This window comes from Heterocephalus glaber, unplaced genomic scaffold, assembly GCF_053883595.1.
Source record: "Heterocephalus glaber isolate CG9 unplaced genomic scaffold, H.glaber_assembly_v1.0 deba00001472, whole genome shotgun sequence".
Lineage (NCBI taxonomy): Eukaryota > Metazoa > Chordata > Mammalia > Rodentia > Bathyergidae > Heterocephalus > Heterocephalus glaber.
In genome coordinates this window covers 93,249,178-93,276,088 of record NW_028258315.1, presented here as the reverse complement: position 1 = coordinate 93,276,088, position 26,911 = coordinate 93,249,178, and the positions used below count along the sequence as shown (strand labels likewise).

At 38.0% G+C, this 26,911-nt stretch overlaps 1 protein-coding gene across 13 annotated transcripts in view; it reads left to right on the top strand.

Annotated features, from left to right (window-relative positions):
- Positions 1–26,911, top strand: part of Cfap20dc (CFAP20 domain containing) — a 241,213-nt gene that overhangs the window by 41,740 nt on the left and 172,562 nt on the right. Inside the window, exon 1 of one of the 13 annotated variants that reach the window (XM_087182496.1) lies at positions 3,443–4,842. The exons of 11 other annotated variants lie outside the window; for them this stretch is intronic. The gene's annotated coding sequence lies outside the window, so the exon portion shown is untranslated. Of the gene's footprint in view, positions 1–3,442; positions 4,843–4,954; positions 6,222–26,911 lie in introns of those variants that run through there. One more of the 13 variants, XM_021244041.2, reaches the window with a different exon arrangement.

Here is a 26,911-nt window from a genome sequence, read left to right as displayed (position 1 = left end):
ACTGCTACCAACAGTAAATGGAGCCAGCTGTCATACTAGAGTAGCCAAGTGTTAAATGCTTAGTTCTGTAGATTTAGTTATCTCTTGCAAAATAAAAATAACTTAATATTTGGAAAATATTTGGGCAGGAAAAAAATAGCATCTGGCCAATCCTTCCATTCCTGGTAAGCATCTAGAATATTGAATATGTGCAGGTGTTAGCACTTCTGCTACTTGGAGTTATAACAAGTGTGCATACTTCCACTGATACACATATGAGAGATAAAAATGCCAAGTATTCAAGTGACTCCTAAAAGCCTTTTGTGCATAACGAATTTAGGTAAATGTCCAAAGTTGCTATCTGTGTTTTAAATTTATTCTTCCAATTATATTATGTTTCGAACATGTCTAAGCCTACATTAACAGCACAAATGAACTTGCCCCTGTAGTTCACTGTCCTCTTTCCTCTTGTTTTGTATGAAATGTGAGCCCAGTGCATGGAAGTACAACATAAATGCAAAACCCAAGGATGGCATTCTGGAAAAGGAAGAAAAATCCTGGATCCCTGATGGTGTTATTGAGCCACTATCTACCCTGACCTACCCGTACTGACTGGAATAAGGAAATAACCTCATTCTTGTTTAAACTACTATTCACCAGCAGAACCTTTGGCCTAACACACTCCTCACAGATATAGTTCTTTTCCTGAACTAACATCTACCTCTTCATGAAATTAAAACACGGTCTGCTTTGAAATTGTAAAAATGAACCTTTGCCGATTTTCTCCATGGAAACAAATTGAAATACCATTGCTTTAATAAAACTCATTGTGTATAAATATAAGAGCAATATGAATCATTTTAGTGATGAGAATTGCACAGAAAGGTCAGGAAATTTCCTTAGTCTCATCCCAAATTTTATTTCTCTTTTTAATTTCTACCCTTTTTTTCCCTGATCACTGTAACTTTTCTTACCCTGCAGTGCTCATAGGCTGGACAGTCTGCGAACAGTTGTAATCTGGCACCGTCAGTTGTTCCTCCTTTCACCTCCATCTGTGAAATCCCACTCATTCTGCAAAATTGAGTTGAAGTGTCTGTCTCTGAAGCCAACTCTTCAAAGTTAAACAAGTACTTCATCTTCTGTGCTTCCGTCACAATCTGTGTGCTTCTGAGATAGCATTTAGCCAGTTGATTTATAGTTACTTACAGGTGTGTCTTTCCCAGTAGACTGAGTTCATGACAGATGAGCTATACTTTATTTTGAGTGCCAGTATATAAGATATTGTTTGGAAAGGAGTAATATTCAAATTTTTTGGTATCTTTTTACAAGGAAATAAAGATTTAAACTTGGGACCTCTCATCGAGTACTAGGAGTATCTGTCTGTTTTGTATCCCTGCAAAGAAAATGCTGCTGAGAATTAAGTGATATTCACCAATTGCCTAACAAATGAATGTTCGTCTGGGTCATCCCTGCATCTGCTTTTGCTCACCCTGTCGTGGTTTTCGGACTTCTTTGTATTGTTACATAACACAGATTATGTACAGTTGCGCCTCAGTGTCGGGGGGAATTGGTTGTGGGATCCCCTCAGATACCCAAAGCTGTGGCGTAGTATTCACATATAACCCACATGCATCCTCCTATATCCTTTAAACCACCTCTACATGACTTACATCATAGTATGTAAAAGTCACATAAATAGTTATTATAATGTGATATTTAAGGAATGATGACAAGGAAAAAGGTCTGTCTGTGTCCAGCACAAACCCAACTCCCCCACCAAATAGCTTCAGTTCACAGTTGCTTGAAGCCTCAGATATAAAACCCATGGATTCAGGGTACTGAGTGTATAAAGAAAAGTAAAGCCCAAAGTAAAAAATACATGAAGTTACCCCCGAAAAAGAGCGTGCTCCTTATCTTGTGGGCCAGCACCGGTGTGGACGCAGTCCGCTGTTAGGCTGGCTCTGGACACCCCTGAAGCTCTCCTCTGACACGGTTCATTGCTGGCTTCACGTGTTCTGAGGGCAGGGTCAGCTCCTGGGCGGGGTTAGGAGGTGGACAGCTGTGTGGACCGCCATCCCAACTGTGGGGACCCTTCGCTGCCTTCCAGCCCAGAGGCCGATCCTCGGCCTTCTTCTCAGTTCTGTCCCCGCTGTTCTGTGCTGCAGGAGGTGGTCTCCCTGCCTCTCACCCAAGACTGTAAGGGAGGCTGGAGGAAGGCTGGGAAGGCCTGGAGTTCATTGGAGAGGTCTTTCTCAGCGCCCCCGCCCACCGCCAGCTGCTGTCACCTAAAGTCCTAGAGTGCTTCTGGAGAACTGCTCTCCACCCTCCCGTTACAGGCGTTCGATCCCGCACCTGAAGACCCATGGGAAGCGTTGGCAGCCAGGTGCGGGCTTAGCGTGTAGCAGAGGCTTCTCAGGGCCCTTACTCTTCACTCCGGCCTGCCTGCAGCTGTTAACGGGCTGGTTCGGTTCCTTTCCTTCCTTCCCACCAGTGGGGACTAAACCAAAGGCCTTCACATGGAGCTCCATCCCCAGTCCTTTCTTGTGTCTCCTCCTCCCCCCCCTTCTACTTCTGCTTCTTCTGCTGCTGCTTCTTTTCTTTTCTTTTTTTTGTTCTTTCTTTCCTTTTTATTTCGAGACGAGTCTCACTAAGTTTCCCGGCCTGGGCTCACACTTGTGACCCTCCTGCCTCAGCATCCCAGGGTGCTGGAATTACAGGCATGCGTGCGTCACCACCACACCTGGCTTTAGGCTGCTTTCTTTTTACTCCCATTCATGGCTGGTTTCTTGGCCTTTTTCTGCCCCTACTGGAAATAAGAGCAGCAACAGGTCTCTCCTTTTTCATGAAGGGCCATTCATTTCTGGAATGTGTGTCATTTAGGTCTTGGCATATCTCTCACCCGAGTGATTTTTCCAATTGGTACTTTGTAGTTTAGTAAGTTTGTTTTAGATGTTGCATGTGCATGACAGTATCAGTCTTTTCAACTTCTGCTTTCAAAGCTCCTTTCCTCTTTTCCTCAGCCATCCGTCTATTCTCCCGTCTCTCCTTTCCTGCATTTGTGTGTATATTCAGAGTGCATTACGTATATACCAAAACATACACAAATGAAAAGAATTTTAAAATATTTTTCATTGATGAATAACTATCTCGTGTTATCTCTTGTATAAACTCTCCAAATCAGCAAAGAGTACTTACTTATTATTATATTTGTACCAAGAAATAGTTTCAACTTAAATGAGATTTTTGCCACTGAAACATTTGTCTTCATCTAGTTGTATGTATTTAGGACATTTTACAAATGAGGATTTGCTACTTCATATTGTCTTTTCATCCTCATCCAATCTACATATGATACTAATCAATGCTTAAATTTGATTAGTTCACAAATAATGTAGTAGTCTGTATTGATCATCTAAGAAGATTAAGAATGAGATGATGATAACATTTAATCACATTAATGTATTAAAACTTTTATGACAATAAGGTCTAATGCTCATTCCACGACAGTTATTCTGAATCTAGAACTCTAGTGGGGGGGAGATTAACCAAGACGTTAGTATTTCCCATCAATCTAGCTTCTCTAGAGAGAGACGAGATGACTGAATACAAATAGGAAGCTTAATTCGTATAAAAGTTGAGCTCCGTGTGTGGTTCAGTATAGGGTACTTACTTGCTTAGCATGTGCCAGGCCTTGGATTCAATCCCCAGTGATGCAAAAAAAGAAAAAAAGCATAGTAGCAAATTTCATACATAGTACAGTTTAAGTACGTTGTAGTCTTTCAACAGAGTGGTTTTTATCACAGAGCACAGTGTTATATAAGGTGACTTTGTTTGAAATTTGTATCAGGTAGCTTTTTTTGCATAATAAATTATTCCAAGATTCAGTTCCTTAAAAGTATTAAGTCTTATTTCTCATGCATGCGTGGGACAGGCTGGACTTGGGTGACCTTAGCTGGGCTTTACTGGAAGAATATCCACGAAGCACGGATGTTGCAAGGCTTGGCTCCACACTGAGACTGGGCTCTACTTATGTTCATTCTAGGTCCCAGGCTGAGGAAACACAAGTTACCCAGGAGTTATTCTTAATGGTTCATGCCTGGGTTAGAGGTGGCAGATTCTATTCAGCTTGTTGGTCAAATCCAAGAGACAGTTTCGGCATGTGGAGTTCTAGTTCGAAACCTGGGCAAAATCAGGAAGACTTCTGAAACATTTTCCATTACAGAAGCCAAGTCTCTAGGGGCCGAGGGGCTTTACCAGCCTTACCATATCAGTCACCATTAAGAATAACTCCTTAAATTACTATGACATTTTACACTTTATAAAACCGGTCATTCTTCCATTAAATTGTGACTCAGCTATGTCTCCATGTGCCTCCGGGAAGCAACAGAGGTTGAAGCTCAAAAAGCTGTTTTCCTGTTCTCCAAGTGCTTGCTCCGTGCAGCAAACAGACTTTTACTTGCTCACCGCGTATTTAATGGGTACCTGCTATGTACCAGAAACTGATCCATGTTATTAACATACATTGTAAACAAAATAAAGAGCTCTGCTCTTGCAGGCCTATGTTCTTTCTCTCTGTAGCTTGGGCTCGTTTCCTGAAACTAGGTCACCACCTCATTCTTCAGTTTGCTGTACTTGAAAGTGTTGACAGTAGAAGCCCTGTCCTGCAGTTATCTTAGGACCTTCATTAGGTGGGAACATCCAGGGGCAGCAGGAACAGGTATATTTAACAGGGAGAATGTCAGTTAATCCAGCGTGCCTTTTAAGTGTGCTGCTTCTGTGTTTAGCTTAAGCAAAAGCAATTTTGAATAGAGTCCTGAGTAATTGGAGGAAATGAAAGTGAAATTAGGAAACCTTCATCCTGTGGTAAGTACTGTGTTCTGTTTTATTACAGTCTCTTCTGCTTTCTTCTTGCAGCTTGGTTTACCACCTCTCCCAGAATGCTGTGCAGGAGCAAACTCAAGGTTGACTAATTTTTACTATCTCAGGCATAGTTTATCAGTTAGTCAGGTGGCTCAATTGCTCTGTTTTCATATGATGTCTAGAAAATAGGTAACAGATGCCTTTGGACTTTTGCCCCAGTAAACTGAGATTTTTGTCAGTCTGTCTTGGCTTAAAACCCCATCAAACACTGTATCTCTGACAGTCTTAACTTAGCTCTTTGATAGGGATAGTAAGGGCTGCTTTGGCATATATCTATCTGACTGTTGGTTTAAAGGTAAAGAACGAGACTGTGAATATAATCCAACTCTAAAAGCAGCTTGTGACTCCCTATTCTGAGACATATCTAACTTGCAAAGCATCAGCTCAGTGTTTAAGTCTCTTTAATTAGGTTGTGTAACACCTGGAAACACCAACAAGTTGTTCCTGGCTGATAGACATGTGCAGCAAATGTTCATTCCCTTCCTTCCTTGTTCAGAGCTTCTGCAGCACTGCTTGCCAATGTATCCACCCTTTGTATCTGTTGTCTTGATATAAAAGAGAAAAATAAGTGATTAGGTAGGTTGTTAGTTCTATCTTCAGTGTTTCTTAATTCTTAAATCCATGCCATTTTTCCTACCTTCTGTGTAGCATTTTTAGTGTGATTAAGCATTTCCCCCTCTGGTAATTCTTAAAATGCTAATAGAACAAGTCTTTGGATTTGTCACCTATAACTATATGAAAGAGCATAGGATTTTCAACCAGCAATTGTGGCTAGGTTATCCCTGTCATTAGCCAAGGCCTTGGCCAAGTGACTTCATTTTCTGGCACCTCAAAATGACTACTTAATGTGGGGATTAAGTTTGATGATGAAATAAAGTGGTTTTTAAGGTGGACAAATGCTAGTTCTTATTAAAAGATCGTGAATGCCCTCTTGTTCTTGTAACCTTCATGTAACAGCCCACCAGAGAAACACAGCTGCCAAAGTCTCAAGGCCTTGCTGACAGTGACCTTCAAATGTGAGTTCACGCTTCAGGCCACTTTGTTCAAACAGCACAGACATGGACTCTGTGGAAGACCAGCTGGGTGGTGGTGCTGGGGCTCTGAAGCACTCAGCCCCACATCCGGAGTGCGGAGCCGGTCTGCTGTCCTGACCTTCCTTCTGCAGGATCTCGCTTGTCTGACTCCTTGTTGGACCCCTTCATTCCTTCTCCCAAGGCAGAAACCAGGCTCCACAGGCATACAGAGTTTATCTGGACATCACTATTGAGCATTACAGTTTGTCCCTCTTCCTGTATTTCTTTACTGTGCAAGTGATTGATAAGGTATGTGGGCATTTTCAGTGCTATGTGACTAGGGTCTGTCTACTTCCAAGGATTAGGGTTGGGATATGTCTTTAAAAGAACTCATCAGCCCCTACTTGCACTCTTCCAAACCAGAAGCGGGGCAGCCCTTCTGCCTGTCCTTGGTTCACTTGGTGGAATTTCTTTCGTGAGAACAGATACGGTGCTGCATGATTTTTCAGTATTTGCCCACAATGCCTGTGAGCTTGGGGATGTCATTGGGGGCTGCAGAGAGAACAAGCAGTGAGGAATTAGAGCCAGCCTCTGTCTTTGTGACGCTCACAATCAGAAGCGTTGTCTCTCAACTCTGAAATGTTGACAATAGTGTCCCCCGTACTGAACTGTCATGAAGATTTAGGTCCCAAGAGAGGCAGTGTATGCAGTGGTTAGTGCATACTCTAGAGCTAGACTGGCTGGTTTTTATCCCAGCTTACCACTTACTATCATTGTAATCTTTGTGCTTCAGTTTTCTCATCTATAGGCTAGAGATAATACTCGTCTTTTACAAGGCTTTTGTAAGGATTAAATTAGTGCAAGTATTGGGTACATAATAAGAATTCAGTGAATGTTAGCTATTATACACAGCCAGATATCGTATCTGAGAGCACCTGGACTTGCCCAAAATAACACAGCACAAGGGCCCAGCACAGTAAGATAAGGAACTTGGGTCTCAATGTTCTGCAGTGCTTTCCTTCTTTGAAAAATTCTTGCTAAGAAAAAAATGTGTGCTTAGTGATAAAGCTGATTTATATTCTGGCCAGAGGTATTTGTCATCTTCGTAAAGATCACTAGCAGTTCATAGACCATCGTTTTGTTTCCCTGGCCTAGCACATAGTAGGCAGGCAGTAAATTTGTTTATGTGCCCTAGCCTGAAAAAGCTCTCTAGGTGTTTTATTAAGGCAGATAAATTTCCTACTTGATGAATTTTGTGCATTTTTTGAAGTTCTGTGTGTGTCACACATTATAAATTCTTATTACTTATTTGTAGACTTTCTGTGTCTCAGATGATCCAAGTAGGATTGGATATAGCCTTTTTTGTTGTTTTGTAGAAGCTCTGAATATTTTTCTGGTAGGAAGAGTAAGTAAAGGTAGCTGTGTGGGTTGCTATATGTGTGAAGTATAAAATGGGCTTACCAGATAGAAAACAGGAAGATGAGAACCTTATTTTCTTTTGCCATCATGTTAGCATATTGTTGTATTAAATTAAGAAAAACTAAACCCAATTTTTGTAGATGAGATTTATTTGTATAATTATTTGGAAACAATGCCTGTTGTTTACCACAAAACCCAAGTTTGGTATTACCTAGAAAAAAACTGATGTTATAAGTAAATATATTTTATCAAGAATCTAAACGTGAAATTATATGAGTCTGAGTTACCCAGATAAACAGAATCAGTTGTGTGCGTGCTGTGTGCATGCATGAACTTCTGCGAAACTGTCCTGCGCACTCAGGCATTTTTCAAAGCCTGAGCAGGCCCACCTCTGCACTCTGAGGGTGGCTGGACTCCAGTGGGGGCATCCACCTGGGAACCAGCAGAGGCCATGAGTGGTGACCCTCGGCCCAGGTCCCCAGGCGGGAGAAGACCAGTGAGCACAGCGTTTGGGAGGCAGTCTGCTCTACTCAGTCAGCTCATTCGCACATTAGTCTTGTCCCAGTACACCTTGCCAGAGTCATTTGAATCCCAGAATCATCTGAACCAAATCTTTGGGTGCCCTGTCAAGTTGCCACAAAAATTAACCATCACGCTAGAAGACACTGTGCCCTCTCCTCAAAGGTGAACGTCATTGATTTCTACACACTCTTAAACATAAACTTTTTCCTGCTCAAAATTAATAGCTTGCTTTTGGAAATATTTTAATCTCTTTTTAAGAGTATTTTGTTTATTTTAAATTTCTAGAAATGATATGTTTTATGAGAAATTATTGACAGTCATTCCTCGTGCATTATAATTGAAAACATGAAGTCATGTGCTATAATGGGTGTTCTGGGAACTTTTCAGTTGCAGGGGAGTTCTGTTTCTGGATTGAAAAATAGATTTGATAGATTATAAAGACAACCTGCTGAGTGACGGGGCAGAGAAAGGCAGGCTGCTTTGTACTACTCTTCCTCAGAATGGCACCAGCAGGACGTGTAGTCAAGGTGACAACCTGACATTCCAGAGAGAAAGGAGCACAGGTAGTGCAGCCACAAGGTTCTCAGGGCATCGAGGAAAAACATTTCAAAATCAGAAAAGGACCATTTGGAAATGCAAGAGAAAATGGATGTCCTAGGAGCAAATTGAATTTTTCTTTAGGCTTGGAGCTCCCTGTAACCCTAACAAATAGTACCATAGCTCCACCTACTGCATAAAGAGACAAAGAGGCAAAACACCGCCTCTCATAGACTTTCTCCCCCAGCGCAAGGATTGTATTTTTTTATCTTTTGTTCTTTACCCAAACAAAGATGTTGAAAATGATTTTTTGCTTCCAGTCATCCTTTCTTTGTGCTTCTTGCTAATTTCATATTTGAAAGATTTATAGAATCATTTCAAAAGCTGACATTTCAAACAACACATAATGGGAAGTTATAATTTGATTTGGTTGAGGGGCCTAGCAGTGTATAAATTACAATTTAGATATATATTGTACTTGGATAAAATATATATAGGAAAGCCTGGGGAAGGGGGAAGGCTGTGTTGTTTCAGAGAAGAGCTTGGGTTTTAAAGACCTCAATACTCTGACACTAATTTGCTTGGCCTTGGGCAAGTTACTTAACTTTCTCGTGTGCTGCAGTTTCTCCATTGGAAAAAAAATGAGGCTAATGGCATATGCTTTTTCTCTGCCTCATAGAATTCTTATCAGGGTGATAGAAGATCCAGTAATGCCCCTCTTAGCCAGCCATCATGCTTCCATCGTCAGCCATCTGTAATGAATCCCAGAAGCTGACAGGAAAGGGCCCATGGTCCAGGAGAGCACCGCACCCAAAAGAAGGGCAGAGTGTGTCACTCTGGAATTGGCTCAGTGAATTACTCTTGTAAGCTCAGTGACTTGCCTGTGTATGTACGTGCATGTGTTTCCTCTCTGTCGTTCTTCTGTCCCTGTATTACCTAAGAAGACAGATTTTTTTTTTTAATGGAAAGGATGATGGAGCTGGGTGGAAGTATCTCCTTAGATATTCACCAGAAAAAGACCCTAGAAGTTAAAGAGCATTCTGAGCCCACGATTGGGGGTAAAAAGTTTTCTATAGTGCAGTCAGTCACACTATACAGTACTGGGCCTCTGCTTCAGAGTTTTTGGGAATGCTCCGTTTACAAAGAAGTTTGCAAAGCATTTACAAAGAAGTATGTACTTCATTTTAGGGCACATTCCATTAGAAAGAAAAAAACTCTTTAAAAGGATATGCATCATTTATGTAGAAGATCAATGTACATAGAATGTCTTAGTTTTTTTCTCTCTGATGGTGGTAGATTCATTCGGTATCATGTATTATTTTAGACATATTTTACTCCCCCTAGTTGACTTCGTTTATAGTTTCCGACCTGAATTAAAGCCATTTCCAAATCATTATAAAGCCAAAACAAGGAGTTAGAATCAGTTAGAAAATTGATTTTGGATGGTTGTGGGAGGAAGTGTTTTACAAATTAGAAGTATAAATTAAATATTCTCCGTTGTATTTAGTTTTTTGTAAAAAGCCTCTTTTAGGGGAAACAACTGAATAGTTCAAGTTCTGGATGGATGTTTACATAGGGTTTTTTTATATAACTTAAATGATTAAGCATTAAATTTTCATACAGTGAGGGCCGGGGATTTAGCTCAGTGGTTTTGCTGCCTGCTGCGCAAGCTCAAGGACCTAAGTTCGATCCCCAGCACAAAAAAAAAAAAAAAGAAATTTTCATACAGTAAAGGCAACAAATTATATTTTCACATTGAAATGCTGTTATGTAACTTCATTAAAATATGTGCTAAATTTATAAATATGTTTGAGGAAACCCTAACATCTTTTTTTTTTTTGGTCTGATGGGGAAAGGCAAAAAGTGACACTCCTAGTGTACCAGTGTTCTTTCCTACCTTAGATGTTGAGAATTTAGTGAGGTCAGTGTAGATCAAGACTTATCAAACCATCTGAAGAACCAAGTGGGTTTTCCTTAACTTGCTCTTTTTAGACCCACGTGTTATTCAACATAGAACCATTGCTAGTTGGATTCCTGGGCCCTCATCATTTGCTTTTGACAATCCCCAGTTCCCCATACCTAGGGAGTCCAGTGATCACATACTTGAATGTTGTGACAACATCAGATTGGTGTGTTTTGAACACATACTCTCAATTTTGGTACTTGTTTGTATCCTGGTAATACACTTGCAGGTAGGCTTTCTGGAATAGCACTGGATACATCAGTGATTAATAGCACACACCCTGAAAACCAGCCTGCCAAGGTCTGAATCTCAGCTTTTGCCATCTGCTGGCTGTGAAACCTCAGGAACATCATTTAATCATGTTGTGCCATCTCTCTTATTGGTGAAATATGAGGATAACAAGGGTGACCTAGCTGATAGGGCTGACTCATGTGTTATATAAGCTTATATAAAGAACTTAATGCCTCAGACTTTAATAGAATAGAATAGAATAGTTTACTTGCTGTGTGTTTGTAGCAGCAGTGATGTTACTAAATCAGTACCATTTTGAATGTATATATTTGAAATTTCCATATTTTGCCTACTCACAATAATTGGTTTACAACATAATTTACTTTTAAGACATATATTTTTAACCAAACATAGACTATGAAAGTAATGTAATTCAACAATATTATTTTGGTGGAAAAAATTAATTCATTCATTCAATATGATTCAAGCATTTGAACATTCAAAAATATTTAATATTCTGAGAGGGAGGAGAAGGGAAGGGGATGAGAAAAGAATTAAGATGTGTTACGTACAAGTACCAGCTCCCCATGTGAAATGTAATCATTATGTACTACAAACGTACCAATAAAAAAAAATTTAATATTCAGCTAGGCATGGTGGTGCATGCCAGTAATCTCAGCACTTGGGAGGTTTAGGCATGAGGATCGCTGCAAGTTTGAGGCCAGCCTGGACTACATAGTGAGTTCAGGGCCAGCCTGAACTACATAGCAACTCCTTGACTCAAAAAGAAAAAAGAATACTTAATATTCAGTAAATTTTTATTGAACACGTCTTTTCACATTCAGCCTTTAGAGGATACCTTAAGGTTATGGAGGTGAGCAGCTTGTTGCTGAGCTAATCCCAGGCCCCAGCTGAAGAAATTTGCCTGAAGGTGGATAAATATCTATTTTCTTAATCACAAAGGTATTATTGTCAGTTCCTTACCTTAAACCACTGTATTCAGCTTCCAAAGCATTCAAATTGGCATGCCTGATGCTGTATAGAATAAAGCAAATACTAGTCCTTTGAGTCAGCATAGAGAAATTTCATCAATAGTTCTGTATTAAGGATATCCTGCTGCCAATGGTAAGTTCTCTTCTTTAGTATGTAACTATTACTACTTCTGGGAGAACTGATGGACATTTGATTCTTAGGGAAGATTGTTGAGAATATGGGCCACAGTTGGACTTCATACCATTAGACTACAAGGTGAAGAAAATATTAACACTTTCCTTTGAAAAGAGGTACTCATTTATTCATTCAGTTGTATGTGATTGTGTTTTGATAAAATATTTTAGTATTCTTTATATTTGATAAATATTTATTAGTACCCACTATGTACCAAGTATAGTCATTGAGAATATTTTCTGTGATCAAGGCAGAAAAAACTCCTAAATTTGTATTTTCCTAGGGAGGCAGGAAAGAAAACCAGGTTTAAAAAAAAAAAAAAGAGCTAAAACCAAAGTCTGTGTCAAGAAGTAAAGCACAGAGTAATAAGGAACTTCACAGAAAGATTATTTTAGGAAACATGGTGAGAATAAGAACTTCTAAGGATGTTCCATTTGAACTTAGACCCAAAGGACAAGAAAGAGCCAGCCATGGAAAAGAGCGGAGGAGAGCATTGCAGGCAGGCGGGAAAGCTGTTGTTTGCTCTGTGCAGCACCTCATACTAGGTATTTCAAAGAGCTCATCTATAATGGCAGAGGCAGTGTCTTTCCTCCAGCTCTTTGTAACCTGTAGTGGACAGCAAACATAGCAGTTTTTATACATACATACACACAAAACCAGCCATAGGTCATTAATTACTCTTTGGAAGAAATAAATGGCCAAAGAATTCTGGCTGTATTTGGCATCTTCATAGCAGAGCTAGTATCCTCTCTGACAGCAGAGACGCTATGTGCAGATGTTCCTACTGAGTTATTTTGCCAGTACCTATTTCTGCCTCTTTGGAGTTGTCATTTTCTTCATCAACTACCTCATCTTCTCAGGACCTCTCTGAGGGCTGATCATGGCTACCATTCCAGATTCCCAGGCATTGGCCAGGCACAGAATGCATTCCTTGGACTCTTGTCTTTTTTACACACTGTCAGTATGCTGCAGATACTGTGTAAGCATCTCATTACATTGGGAGGTGTTTTGTTTTGGGGGGTGGGATCGAACTCAGGACCTTGCACTTGTGAGGCAGGCAGTGGCACCACTGAGCTAAATCCCCGGCCCTGGGAGGTATTTTTTAACACAAATTACTATACTTCCATTTACTATAATGTTCATACTTTATTCATAGGATTAATTGGTTTGTAAACTCTTGATTACCACCTTTTTCAGAGGTCATAATTCTCTCCGTTTCTAATCTATCTTTGTCTTATGTTTTGCTGATAATAAATAAATGGTTCATTTCTTATCTTCATCCTAATGAAGATATATATGGTAACTATCAGTTTAAAAACATTTTTTCTGAGTCAGAAAATTCTACTATTTATAGTCATATAAACATTCGCTATTAATTAGCTTCCAGCATTGAAAACTAATCATTCTCTTGTAAAGTGTAAAGTTAAGCCTTGGTTTACTTTATTGAAAGTGGTGTGCAAGTCAAACTCTTATTTGCAAGTTCATTTTTATAGATTTGTTATTGAACAGATTTATGTTACACAGTTTTCTTTTGGGTGGTAAGGTAGAAATACCTAGAAAAGTTATTAACGAATTTTGAAACCTTTGGTCATGAACTACTTAAAGTGTCCTCTTTGCATGCTTCACAGATTCTGAATACTTCGTAAAGACAGGAAATGAGGAATGCTGTATCTAGTGAAACTCTAGGAAGAGTTTAAAATGTAATCATCATTAACAAAAATTCTAAAAACAACATGTTCTTACTTAGTACATTGCCTTCCTTGCTATCTTAATGCTGTATATCTGTTTCCTTTACATAAGATGTACTACTATTAGTATTGCAGAGCTAGAGACAATTATGATAGAATGACCTAGATTCTGTACATCTTATACATCACCAGCTAGATTTTTCAACTAGTTCTGATTATAGTAACAGTAAATCTATAAAAGGAAAAAAAATCCACAATGTAAATTTCAAATTTTGATTGATTTGAATCATGAAAGACTAAAATGACCATTTATCTATATTTTCCTTTATTGATGCAGTTTATTGTTAATCATACATTCAGTCTTGTTAAAATGTAATGTACTAACTTCATTTTCTCTTGTCTCAATTGAAAAAAATTCTTTAAAAAGCACAGAATAGAAATATTTTAGGAATGATTACTGTCTGAAAAGCTTACTACAAGTCCTGGCAGACAACATCATAATAACATTTGTGAACCATGGTATTGATATTCTCTTAACAAATCGTTGTTTTTTCTTCAGACTTCTATTTGCAACATAATAATTTAAAATCTTACTGACATGAGGAATGTTTTAAAATGACACACAGTGATTCAGAAAAACACTGAAGTTTGAAGAAAATTTTGAGGTGATGGTGACTAAATATTTTACATGTATATTTCTCTTTTAGCTTCAAATCAAAGACAAATACTATCTTAGTCCATTTGGCTTGCTGTAACAAAATACCATAAAAACTGACTAGCACATAAATAAATCTCAATGTTGAGGCTCAAATATGGCAGAACATAACTTGCTTTAACCAGTGAGGATGAACATTAAGAGATATAAGTCACTTCCAAAGGAAGCTTTAGAAATTAGCATGCAGTAGAACTGCACCCTGCTCCATCCGGCTTGCTCTGCCCACTTGTGACCAGGAGACCGTGAGGAGCCCCCAGGCATGCCCACCAGCCACAAGTTTAGCCTCGTGGGCACCTGCAACAACAGACACCCCCCCGCCCCCCACCTCTGGCCTCTTGGCTGTGCAGCTACCTGGTTTTACACTACAGAGGCGCAGGGGAACATAAAGACCATTGTCCTGAGCTGCAGAAGTGAACAACAGAGAGAGGGCCTCTCTCAGGCTCCCTGATGAAAACTGAAGCCCACTGGAAAAGTGAAGAGAATGTCTGCAATAAAGCCACACCAGACCACCGTGCTTGGTAAGTTGGAGGGATCATCACCTCCCATCAGAACCTGGACTATTTTCAGGAGAAAGGCGGCTGGAACCTGCAATAGAACCTTGCAGAGTTCAATCCTGCAGAAGGACAGGGAACTCACCTTGGGACTTTCAGCCAAAAATCAGTCTGAATCTCACAGGTCTGTGACTGGCTCATTGAGACTCATTGACTTATAACTGCACACTGCTGCCCATGTTGTCTATTGTGACAACAGACATATCCTGAAGGAGGCCCTTTATTTTTATCTTTTATTTGTTATTTTCCAAATTATCACTATTTTTTTGCTCTTCTTTTTAATTTTATTTTCTTTTTCTACTCTTTTAAAACTTTTCTTTTTTTCTTTTTTCTTTTTCTCTTTTCTTTTGCACTTTTTCTCCCCCTCACTCCCTTGCTGTCCCACATTGTTCTTCATCTCCTTTTGTGTTCCTGTTCTGGCCCTAATTCGTATTTCTTCTTTATTTTTCTTTTCTTCTCTTTCCTTCTCTCACCTATGTTCTCTGGCCTCACTGCTAACCTTCCCTTATCCTTCTACCTACCTGTTCCTCCCACCCTAACTTCTTCTAACTCCCCATCCTGAAGGGTAAAGTTGCTATATTGAAGAGTTTATTCACTGTAAACACATGTTGGGTTGATCCTTGATCTTGATTTAATGCACACAGTTAAAGGTCATAGATTAATAACTATCACAAATTGTCATTTTCTAAAAGGGACTTGATGCTATTGTGTTGCTGATTGTATCACTTGGGCTTAGGTGTTGTGATTGATCTAATCAGTTGTCCTTCCTGGTATAATGAAAATGAGATAGCCTCAGAGCCATTAGAGACTCAAAACCTAAAGACCAGCTATACTAGGCAGACACCTCTGAGAAGCAGTCATTCCAGAAGGGTTCTAAATACATCAACAAAGATACTTACAATAAGCATCTTCAAAGTATCAACCCAGGAACCAAACCAAGGACAGTACCAAAAACAAACATGAAAAGACATTTAAGCAAGTCACAAACTCAGACTTCCATCCACAAAAGGCAAATTCTGGGGGAAACAAGGTGGAAAAGTCTCATAATCAACCACCTGGACACCCTGAACTGATAGCAAAACAGATGAATGAGGCTCTAGAAAAATTCAAAGCAGAAATAATCTCCCAGATAACTACAGAGATGGTGAGCAGAGTGAAAGACATAACTAGAGGCTCTAGAACAGAAACAGATAGAAAAAAATAGATGAGCTCATAAACATTCTGAAAACAATGAATGGCCAGCATAAGAAAGAAATGGAAACCATGATCACTCAACCTCAGAAAAAAATGAAATCCATGAAACAGATTCAAGCAGATATTCAGGAGATTAAAACCTCCATTGAAAGCATGCAGAGCAGATTAAGGGAATCCGAAGATAGAATCTCAGATATAGAAGACAGGGTTGTGGTTAAGGACCATGAAAACAGATTTCTTAAAAATAGTAAGGGACCACGAGAAATCAATCCAGCAGCTGTGAGATGATGCAAAGAAGAATACCATAAGACTGATAGGAGTCCACGAAAAAATAGGAGAAAGTACAATTGACATAAACTGTTCACAGAAGTAATAGAAAACTTCCCAGACAGAGGTGGAGAATTGGACATACATATAAGTGAGGCATATAGAACTCCAGCTCGCCATGATCAAAAAAACTATACCTAGACATATGATAGTCAAGATCCCAGAAACGCAACAGAAGAACAAAATCCTACAGGCAGTTAGAGAAAGGAAACAAATCACCGATAAAGGAAGGCCCATCAGAATCATGGCAGATTACTCAACACAAACCCTCAAATCAAGGAGAGCCTGGAGTGAAGTATTTTGAGCCCTAAAAGAAAATAACTTCCAACCTAGACTGTTGTATACTGCAAAATTATCTTTCAAAATCGATGGGGAAATTAGATACTTCCACAACAAAGAACACCTGAGAAATTTCATGAACACCAAACCAGCACTCCAAACAATTCTAAGCAATATCGTAGAAAAAGACAATGAAGGTCACAACTCCATGAGGCCCAAGAGAGGGAAGCCACCAGCCAAGGTAAGAAACTAAAGGGAAAGGGGGAAAAAAATAAGAAATGAAAGAGCCAACAATAGTAAAACATCATGACAAGGATGAGTCAATATCTATCAATTATAACTATCAATGTTAATAGCCTCAATTCACCAATCAAAAGAAATAGACTGACAGAATGGATTAAGAAGCAAAACTCAGCAATATGCTGTATACAAGAAACACACCTAACTCAAAAGGAAATTCATAGAATGAAAGTAAAAGGATGGAAAACAGTTCTCCACACGACAGGAACCCGGAAAAAAGCAGGGGTAGCAATCTTATTTGCAGACAAAGTAGGTTTCTAACCAAAATTAATTAAGAGAGACAAAAATGGTCACTACATCCTTGTGAAGCAAATGGTCCAAGAGGAAGAGATGGCAGTCCTAAATATATATGCACCAAATACAAATGCCCCTAACTATACAAAACAAATATTAATAGACATGAAAATCCAAATAAGCGCTAATACAATTGTAGTGGGGGACTTCGATACCCCATTATCACAAATAGATCATCTAGACAAAAAATCCACAATGAAATTCTAGAATTGAACCAAGCTATTGAACAAATGGACTTAATAGATGTATACAAAGTGTTCCACCCCACAAAATCAGAATACACATTCTTTTCAGCTGCACATGGGTCATTGTCCAAAAATAGACCACATGCTAGTTCATAGGACATGTCTAAGTAAATGTAAAAGAATTGAACTTACTCCCTGTGTATTATCAGACCATAGTGCAATAAAATTAGAGATCAATGATGTAAGAAACTGCAAAACTCACACAAACACATGGAAATTAAATAATACCCTCCTGAACAACCAAGGGATCACAGAGGAAATTAAAGAAGAAATTGGACAGTTTCTACAAGTAAATGATAATGCCGGTACAACTTACAGGAATCTCTGGGACACAATGAAAGCAGTTCTACGTGGGAAATTCATAGCACTGAATGCCCATAGTAGGAAAACAGAGAGAACTCAGATAAATAACCTAATGCAGAACCTCAAGCTCCTAGAAAAAGAGCACAACAATCCCAAAGCTCATACAAGAGAGGAAATTATAAAGATCAGAGCAGAAATCAATGCAATGGAGAATAAGAGAATGATACAAAAAACAGCAATGAATCAAAGAGGTGGTTTTTTGAAAATAAATAAAATCGATAAACCCTTAGCCAGCCTTATAGAAAAAAGGAAAGAAAAGGCTCAAATGCATGCAATTAAGAATGAAAAAAGTGAAGTCACAACAGACCCAGCAGAAATCCAGAGCATCATCAATGCCTACTTCGAGAACCTGTACTCTGATAAAATGGAAAACACAGAAGAAATGGACAGATTCCTAGATACACATGCATTGCCAAAAGTTAAATGAAGATATAGAAATTCTAAACACCCCAATCACAATGAGTGAAATTGAAAATGTAATAAAAAATTTACCAACAAAGAAAAGTCCAGGTCCTGATGGCTTCACTGCTGAATTCTACAAGACATTTAAAGAAGAACTATCACCATTACTCTTTAAACTCATCAAAGAAATTGAAAGGGAAGCAAGGTTTCCAAATTCATTCCTGGAAGCAAGTATTACTTTGATTCCAAAACCAGGGAAAGACCCAACCCAAAAAGAGAACTACAGGCCAATCTCCCTAATGAACATAGATGCAAATATCCTCACCAAGATACTGGCAAACAGAATAGAGGGTCCTCAAGAAGATCATACACCCTTACCAAGTCAGATTTATCCCAGGGATACAAGGATGGTTCAATATTCGTAAATCAATAAATGTAATACACTATATTAACAGAGTCAAGGACAAAAACCATATGATCATCTCAATAGATGCAGAAAAGGCATTCCACAAAATCCAACACCCATTCATGATAAAAAAAAAAAAAACCTACCGAAATTTGGAATAGAAGGTCTTTATCTCAACCTGATTAAGGCTATCTATGAAAACCCAGTAGCCAACATCATAGTAAATGGTCAAAACCTGAAAACTTTCACAGTAAAATCAGGAACAAGACAAGGATGCCCACCATCACCATTCCTGTTCAATATTGTTCTGGAAACATTAGCCACAGCAATTAGAAAAGAGAAAGAAATAAAAGGAATAAAGATAGGAAAGGAAGAAGTGAAACTGTCATTATTTGCTGATGATGTGATACTTTACATAGAAGATCCGAAATACTCTGCCAAAAGATTTGTAGACTTAATTGACAGATTTAGTGCAGTAGCTGGATATACGGTCAACACAAAAAACAATAGCCTTTTTATACATAAATAATGGACTCGTTGAGAGAGAAATTAGGCAAACAGTTCCTTATATGATAGCATCCAAAAAAATGAAATATCTAGGAATCTGTCTAACAAAGGAAGCAAAAGACCTCTACACTGAAAACTACAGCACTCTGAGAAAAGAGATCAAAGAGGATACAAGAAAATGGAAAGACATCCCTTGCTCCTGGGTAGGAAGAACCAATATAGTGAAAATGGCCATACTTCCAAAACTATTATATAGATTTAATGCAATGCCGATTGAAATTCCAACAATATACTTCACAGAACTAGAGAAAACAATCCAAAAATTCATTCGGAACCAGAAGAGACCTAGAATAGCTAAAGCAATTCTAGGCATCAGAGACATGGCTGGGAGTATTACAATCCCCAACTTGAAACTATACGGCAAAGCTACTGTGATTAAAAACAGCACAGTACTGACAAAGAAACAGACCTGAGGATCAGTGTAGTAGATTAGAAGATGTAGAAACAACTCCAGACATACTCAACCACCTCATCTTTGACAAAGGAGCCAACCACCATCATTGGAGGAAAGATAGCCTATTTAATAAATGGTATTGGAAAAACTGGATTTCAACCTGCCAAAGATTAAAACTAGACCCATTCCTACCACCATGCACTAAACTAAGATCAAAGTGGATTAAAGATCTAAATATTAAGACAGAAACACTAAATTTGCTGGAAGATAAGTTAGGTAGAATTCTTGAAGACATTGGCATGGATAAAGACTTTATGAACAAAACCTCAATAGCACAGGAGCTATCACAAAGAATCAGCAACTGGGATCTTATCTTTATTAAAATGCTTCTGCACTGCAAGAGAAACCACCAACAGAGCTAAGAGACAACCTACAATGTGGGAAAAAATTTTCAGCAGCTGTACCTCAGACGAAGGACTACTATCTAGAATATATAAAGAACTGAAAAAAATCAGACCCCCCAAATTCAAAGATCCAATTCAAAAATGGGCATCTGAAATGAAAAAAGCAGCAAATAAATATATGAAAAAATGTTCAACGTCACTGGTTATTCGAGAGATGCAGATGAAAACAACACTGAGATTCCACCTCACCCCAGAAAGAATGGCTATTATCAAGAAATCATCCAATAACAAATGCTGGCGGGACTGTGGGGAGAAAGGAACCCTTCTCCATTGTTGGTGGGAGTGCAGACTGGTGCAACCACTGTGGAAATCAGTGTGGAGATGCCTCAAAGAACTAGGGCTGGAAGTCCCATTTGATCCAGCTATTCTCCTGCTGGGGATCTTCCCCAAAGAATTAAAAGAATCATACCACAGTGATATATGTGCACCCATGTTTATAGCAGCACAGTTTGTAATAGCTAAAACTTGGAAACAGCCCAAATGCCCATCAACTGGAGACTGGATAAAGAAGACGTGGGTTTGTTTTTTTTTAATAAAATGGAGTACTACTCAGCCATAAAGAATGAGAAAATAGAGAGATTTATAGCTAAATGGATGCACATTGAGGCCATCCTCTTAAGTGAAATAAATAGGACACACATGTGTAAATACCAAATAGTTTCTCTGGTGTGAGAAACTGAAAGTATAATTAAGGGTTAAAATGAATAATTGATAATTTGAAATAGGAAGCAAAGGTTCAAAGGGGTAGGGGTGGCAGGAGGGAAAGGGGAGAGATCAGGATACAGGCTGGAATCTGGAAAGAATCCACATATAGACTGTGTTTAAAACTATAGGAGGAGATGTAGATAGAGACTAGGCAGGAGCTCATCAGTGGGTTGGGAAGGAAGAGTCACTGAGATCAAAGGAGAGAAGGGTGTGTTTCCAGAAGAAGCACATACAACTGTGTACAGTACACAGTACTTGATAGTGTGATAAATGACTGTTACTGTTTGAGGTACTTATCATAACATGCTGTGCTTTTCATCCTTTAGAGCATGATCCTAATTATATAAAAAGGTTTACTGTAAAACAGTGTGCTGCTATGCCAGTGGTAGCCTCACTTATCTCGTATTTAACTGCATATTTGGATAATATCAAGGGGCCATCACAGATGATTGACGTAGACCTTCTCAGTTTGCACTTAGAAGTTGGCACTCTGTGTGGTACTTTGCGATACACATGGATGAAATTGCCTAATAACATATTTCTCAGATTATATTTCCATCACATGTCACCTGACTGTATTGAAATTTAAATTTTAAAAATTTGGCCTATGTGGAGTCTACTAGTTAATTAGAATTTTTTTTCCAAACCACCATTTGTTCAATATTAGTTTTGAAAATCTTTCTAAAACAAATCAGATCCTTTGATGTCTTATTAATGCTTGAGATGTTTTTTTAAATTATATGGAAAAATGTTTACTTTTCACTTTTGCTTTGGTTGAGTTCTATTATATTTGAATATTATTATAGTTTTTTTCCCTTGCATTGCTTTTCTTCGAATAATTTTAATAATTTTAATCTTTGTATATGTGTGTGTGTTTCCATGTCAGTCCTGTGCTGATTATGGGAGGGTGTAGCAGCCTGGAGCCGTAAGTGACCAGCATGGCAGACCTTCTTTTGCCCCCATAGGGCAAGTCATGTAAACAAGAAATAAGCTTTTGTTGTCATGTGAGGTTTCTGAGGTTTGAGGGTTACTTAACAATGTAGCTGAACCCATCTTGACCAATACAAGGTCTAAATGTGTAACTCAGTCACAAATTAAAATGCTTACTCTCCTCATTTCCTAAGACTTGTTATTTTTCGTGAGTGTTGAATTTCATCGAACACTTTTTCTGTATTTGTAAATTCGTCGTATGTTAATATCATAGGTTATATTACAGAAATTCTCATAGTAAATAGCATTCTGTTCTAGAGGTAACATCTGTGGGTCCTCTCATGACATATTTATGTATTTCTAAATTTAGTTTTCTATTTTTTGTTTAGGATTTTTAAATATATTAATTGGATTAATTTATAACTTATTTCCATTTTCTGTGATTTTGCAACAATTTGATAAATTAAGTTGGTTTTTAATTCTTTTCCTCATTTCAAATTATCTATATTGAGTTCCTTAAAAGATTGATAGAACTTGTCTTTAGCATATCTGGACTTGGTACTTTTAGTGGATAGATTTTTAACCACTAAAATCATTTTTTTGATCATTAGAGCTATTTTTAGTTTTTTACTTGAGTCAATTTTTTTTTTGGTACTGGGGATCCAACTCAGGACCTTGCACTTGTGAGGTAGGCAGCAGAACCACTGAGCTAAATCCCCAGCTCTTGAGACAATTTTAATAATTTCATAATTCTAGAAAATGTGACTGTTTCAAATTTAATAGCATAGAATGATAAAATTATCTGAGTTTTATAAAGTAATATAAATAGAAGTATGCAAAGTCATAGTTTTTTGTTCTTTGTTGTATCTATACAGTGTAATAATATATTTTTATTGCTAAGAGTATGTATTCTTAACAAATATTTCCAGAAGTTTCCTATTTCATTATTTTGTTCAAAGAATCAGATTTTGTTTTGTCTTAAATGACACTCTAAAACTTTCTATTTTAGTTAGTTTCTTCATTTTTACTTTTGTGAGTACACTGTTTTCACAACTTTTTGAGTTAAATGCTATTAGCTTAGGGAGCTTAATCTTACTGTTTTGTTTTGTTGGTACCGGGGATTGAACTGAGGACCTTGAGCTTGCGAGGCAGGCGGCGGAACCACTGAGCTAAATCACAGGCCCAATCTTACTCTTTAAATAGGCAATTTAAGGCTACATTTAGATGGATCAGAGTTTTCAAATTAGTGCTTAATTCTTTTTATTAAACCTTGGCTAGTTCGGGAGTTATGTTTTTTATTTCTATTATTTTAATGGCTACCCTTCAATTTATAGCACTCCAGTTTGACTCAACAAACTTAAAAATTAATAGTGTATTTCCTTATAAAATAGTGTGTTATCTTAGAAAGCTTTAAGTTCATTTGTTCCCTACCCATCAGTTTGTTTCTCCCTTTATCTCTCTGTGTTCCATTCTGGGTAATTTCTGCAGATCAGTAATCCAATACATTGTTTTGCCTGCTTGTTTTTTTCTGGAATCTTGTTTTTTTAAAATCTGTTGTTTATAGCATCCTATTAATTATGATTTTAAATATACTTATTTTATGATAACAGTCATATTCTTCATTGTCTTACTATTTTCCTGTTACATCTGCTGACTCTGCCTCAGGGTTTCCTGTATAGTCACTCACATTGGAATGTGAGTTCATCTTTGTTAGGGGTGTTTTTTTCTGTGATAGTACATGCAACATGGATTTCTTCTGCTGAGCATCTGGCTGTTTTTATTGCTATATATCTTAAACTTAAACGTCTTCACAGCTTGACTTTCCCTCACCATAAAGGTGATTTAAAGTTAGACTCAATTCATGTTCATGACTTAGAGTTTTGATTCACCTAGTAGACCTTTTACTCAACTCAAAGCCTGGGCAGACAAGCATTTTTGTTGTTACTTCCCTAGACCGGTGTGCAGAAGTTTTTACCCGCTTTCACAGAAAGATGCAGTCATTCCAAGACATGGAGTTAGGCAGGAGGCTCAGTTCCAGCTTCCTAAGGGAACTACCCAAGACCACATCTACTGTTTTGGCACAGGTATTATAATCCTGAGGCCTTTATCTACAATTTTACATATCCACAAACACAAGATTTGATTCCTACATGTATTTAGGTATCTCTTGTTTGCCAACACATGCACTCTGTTTTGGCATCAGCTAATAGCTGATCAGTTCTGGCTTTTATTTCCTCTTCATTCTGAGTCTTGGTCCATGACTTTTATTTTTTAAATTCATTTATATATTTAAACTTCATTTTTCTTATTTTTCTTAGATTTTTCAAAAACTATGTGTTGGTACCAGGCAGGGAATATTCATTGGCTTAGGCCATGTTGGTAGAATCCCTTAGATTTTAATAAAGAAAAACTAGTTAACCAAAATATAGAAACATAATAATGGCTTATGGCGGATAAGCTGAATCAAGGATGAGCATGGGCTAATTAGGGAAAACTGTCTGGATTCTCTTTCAGTATTTGCTCAGTGTGTACCATATAAGATGCCAGAAACTATTGCAGACCTTGGCAGATACAAAGAAGAATAAGATATCTTTCTTTTCCTTGGGGCATTCATGGTCATAAAGAATAATATAGAACAATAGGTTGCAAGGAGAGAAATGCTAAACGTATCTGGAATTGCTATTTTAAAAAAACAAGAACGGTCTTAGAACAAATCAAAGCTCATAAAAGGTAGGGAAGACATTTTAGGAGGAGAGGCAAAAAAGATGTATAAAAGTTATAATGCGTGAAGATGTGGCAGATGAATATGGAGAAATAGGTGCAAACTTTATTATACGCAAGGCATTCATGGTTTTTATAAAATTAGGAAGATAACATTGATGATTACTTTTCTAAAGATGGTTGTTTTTCTAATTTGCTAGAGAGGAGGAAAAACTAGAAACAAGTTTGAGTTAGGAGGTTGTGAGGTTGTACGTCATTCAGGCCAGGGAAGATGGGTGGAGGGGTCTGAGGATTAAACCCTTGGCTTTCACAGTGAGCTACATCCTCACCCCCTTTTTACTTGTTATTTTTTGAGATAGGGTCTCACTAAATTGCTAAGCTGTGCAGGCTGGGCTTAAACTTGTGGTCCTCCTGGCTCAGCCTCCCAGAGTGCTGGGATTACAGAGTGGTGATGGATTTTGACTAGCAAGAGGAGAGGTAAAAATGAACATTTCAGAAATAGGGACTTTCTTAAATAGTATAAACTGAGGAAAGGAAAAATGATAAAGACAAACTTTATTAAGCTAGGACATCAGGCCAGAAACCTTACCAAGTTCCCTTAATTCTCACAGGTCTATAAGATGTGGTAATTTATAGATGAGAAAAGAGGTCAAAGAAGTTTCAAAATAGCCCAGAATCACACCTGTGGGACTATATCCGAAGGCTATCTGACTTACAAGCTGGTTTTCTTTCCACTGTTTTTGTTTTGTTTTGGTTTTTGCCTTTGTGGGGATTTTTTAAATTTCTAATTGTTTTCCCCCATGGCACTCTGCCTCATACTGTAGTTTTATAATCTGAGATGATGAGCAGTTCAGAAGTCTTCAAATAACTGTGATTTGAAGCTTCACATCACTTCTCAACTATAAGCTAATTAAATTTTGCAGGGCAGCCCCTTCTAAAGTTAAAAACAATTTGGCATCTCTTCCCATGTCATTAGGCTGCATCTATCTTTGCAGTATGAAAGTTCTGCTCATCATGTTATCAGTCTGCTTGTGCTGAAATATGGTTGGCTGCGGTAGTTGCAATGAGGATAACAATTATTCTCAAACTCTCTGGCAAAAGTTATCAGAAACTAATTCAGAAACTGTATCCTCATCACTGATCTATTACACAGTTAAAAACAAAATAGAGTTTCTACACACCAAGAGTGAACCCACTGAGAAAGAAATTAGGAAAACAGTCTCATTCACAGTAGTGTCCCCCAAAAAAGAAATATCTAAGGAATTAACCTAACTGAGGGAGTGAAAGACCTCTATAATGAAAACTAAATTGTTCTGTAAAAACAGATGAAGAAGACTTTAGAAAAATGGAAAGATTGCTCCTGTTCTTCGATAGGTAGAACCAGTATTGTCAAAATGACCATGTTACAATATACATCTAATGCAGTTCCAGTCAAAATGCCATCACCTTTTCCCACAGAACTAGAAAAAACAGTATGGATGGTATTAGAAGAAACCCAGAGTTGCCAGAACAATCCTGAACAACAAGAGCAAGGCTGGAGGCATTACTATCCCAGTCTTCAAGATATACTACAAAGCTACACTTGTAAAACCAGCGTGGTAGTGGCACAAAAAGCAAACAGTGTTCACTAATGGAATAGAATGGAGGATGCAGAAACAATCCCCAGCACATTTAGCTATCTGATTTTTGACAAAGAGGCAAACAATGTATGCTGGAGAAAAGGTAGCCTCTTTAACAAATGGTGCTAGGAAAACTCATTATCCACATGTAGAAAAATAAATCTATACCCATTGATAACCCTGTACTAAAATCAAATCAAAATGAAACAAAGATTGAAATATTAAAATACAATTTGTTGGAAGAAAAGATTGGTAAAACTCTTGAAAATATAGACATAGGCAATGACTTCTAGTCTAGAACCCCAGTTGCACAAGACATAATACCAAGAATCAACAAATGGCATTATATCAAATTTAAAAGCTCCTGTACAGAAAAAGAAACAACTGACAGAGTAAAGAGACAGTCTAACATGGGAAAAAATTTGCCAGCTATTCTGCAGACAGAAGATTAATATCTAGAATATTTAAAGAATTCAAAAAAATTAGCCCCTCAAAAAGATCCAATCCAAAAAATGGGCAATTTAAATGAAGAGGCTCTTCTCAGACGATGAAATAAAATGGCCAATAAATACATTGAAGAAATATTCAGCATCTTTGGCCATTAGAGAAATGCAAATCTAAACAATACTGAGATTCTACTTTACTCCAGTAAGAAAGGCTATTGTCAAGGACTCAAACAATGACATATGCTGCAAGGTTGTTGAGAAAATGGAACACTTCTGCATTGTTGATTGGAATGTAAACTAGTATAACTACAATGAAAATTGCTCAAAAAACTAAGATTAGAAATTCCATTTGACTCAGCTGTACCTCTTCTGGATATCTTTGCAAAAGAGCTAAACTCATCCCATTGCAGTGACACATGCACACCCGTGTTTATAGTAGCACAACTCGTAATAGCTAAATCATGGACATGGCCTGGGTGCCCGCCTACAGATGAATGGATAAAGAAAGTGTGATGTGTAGGCACACTTGGAATACTACTCAGCCATAAAG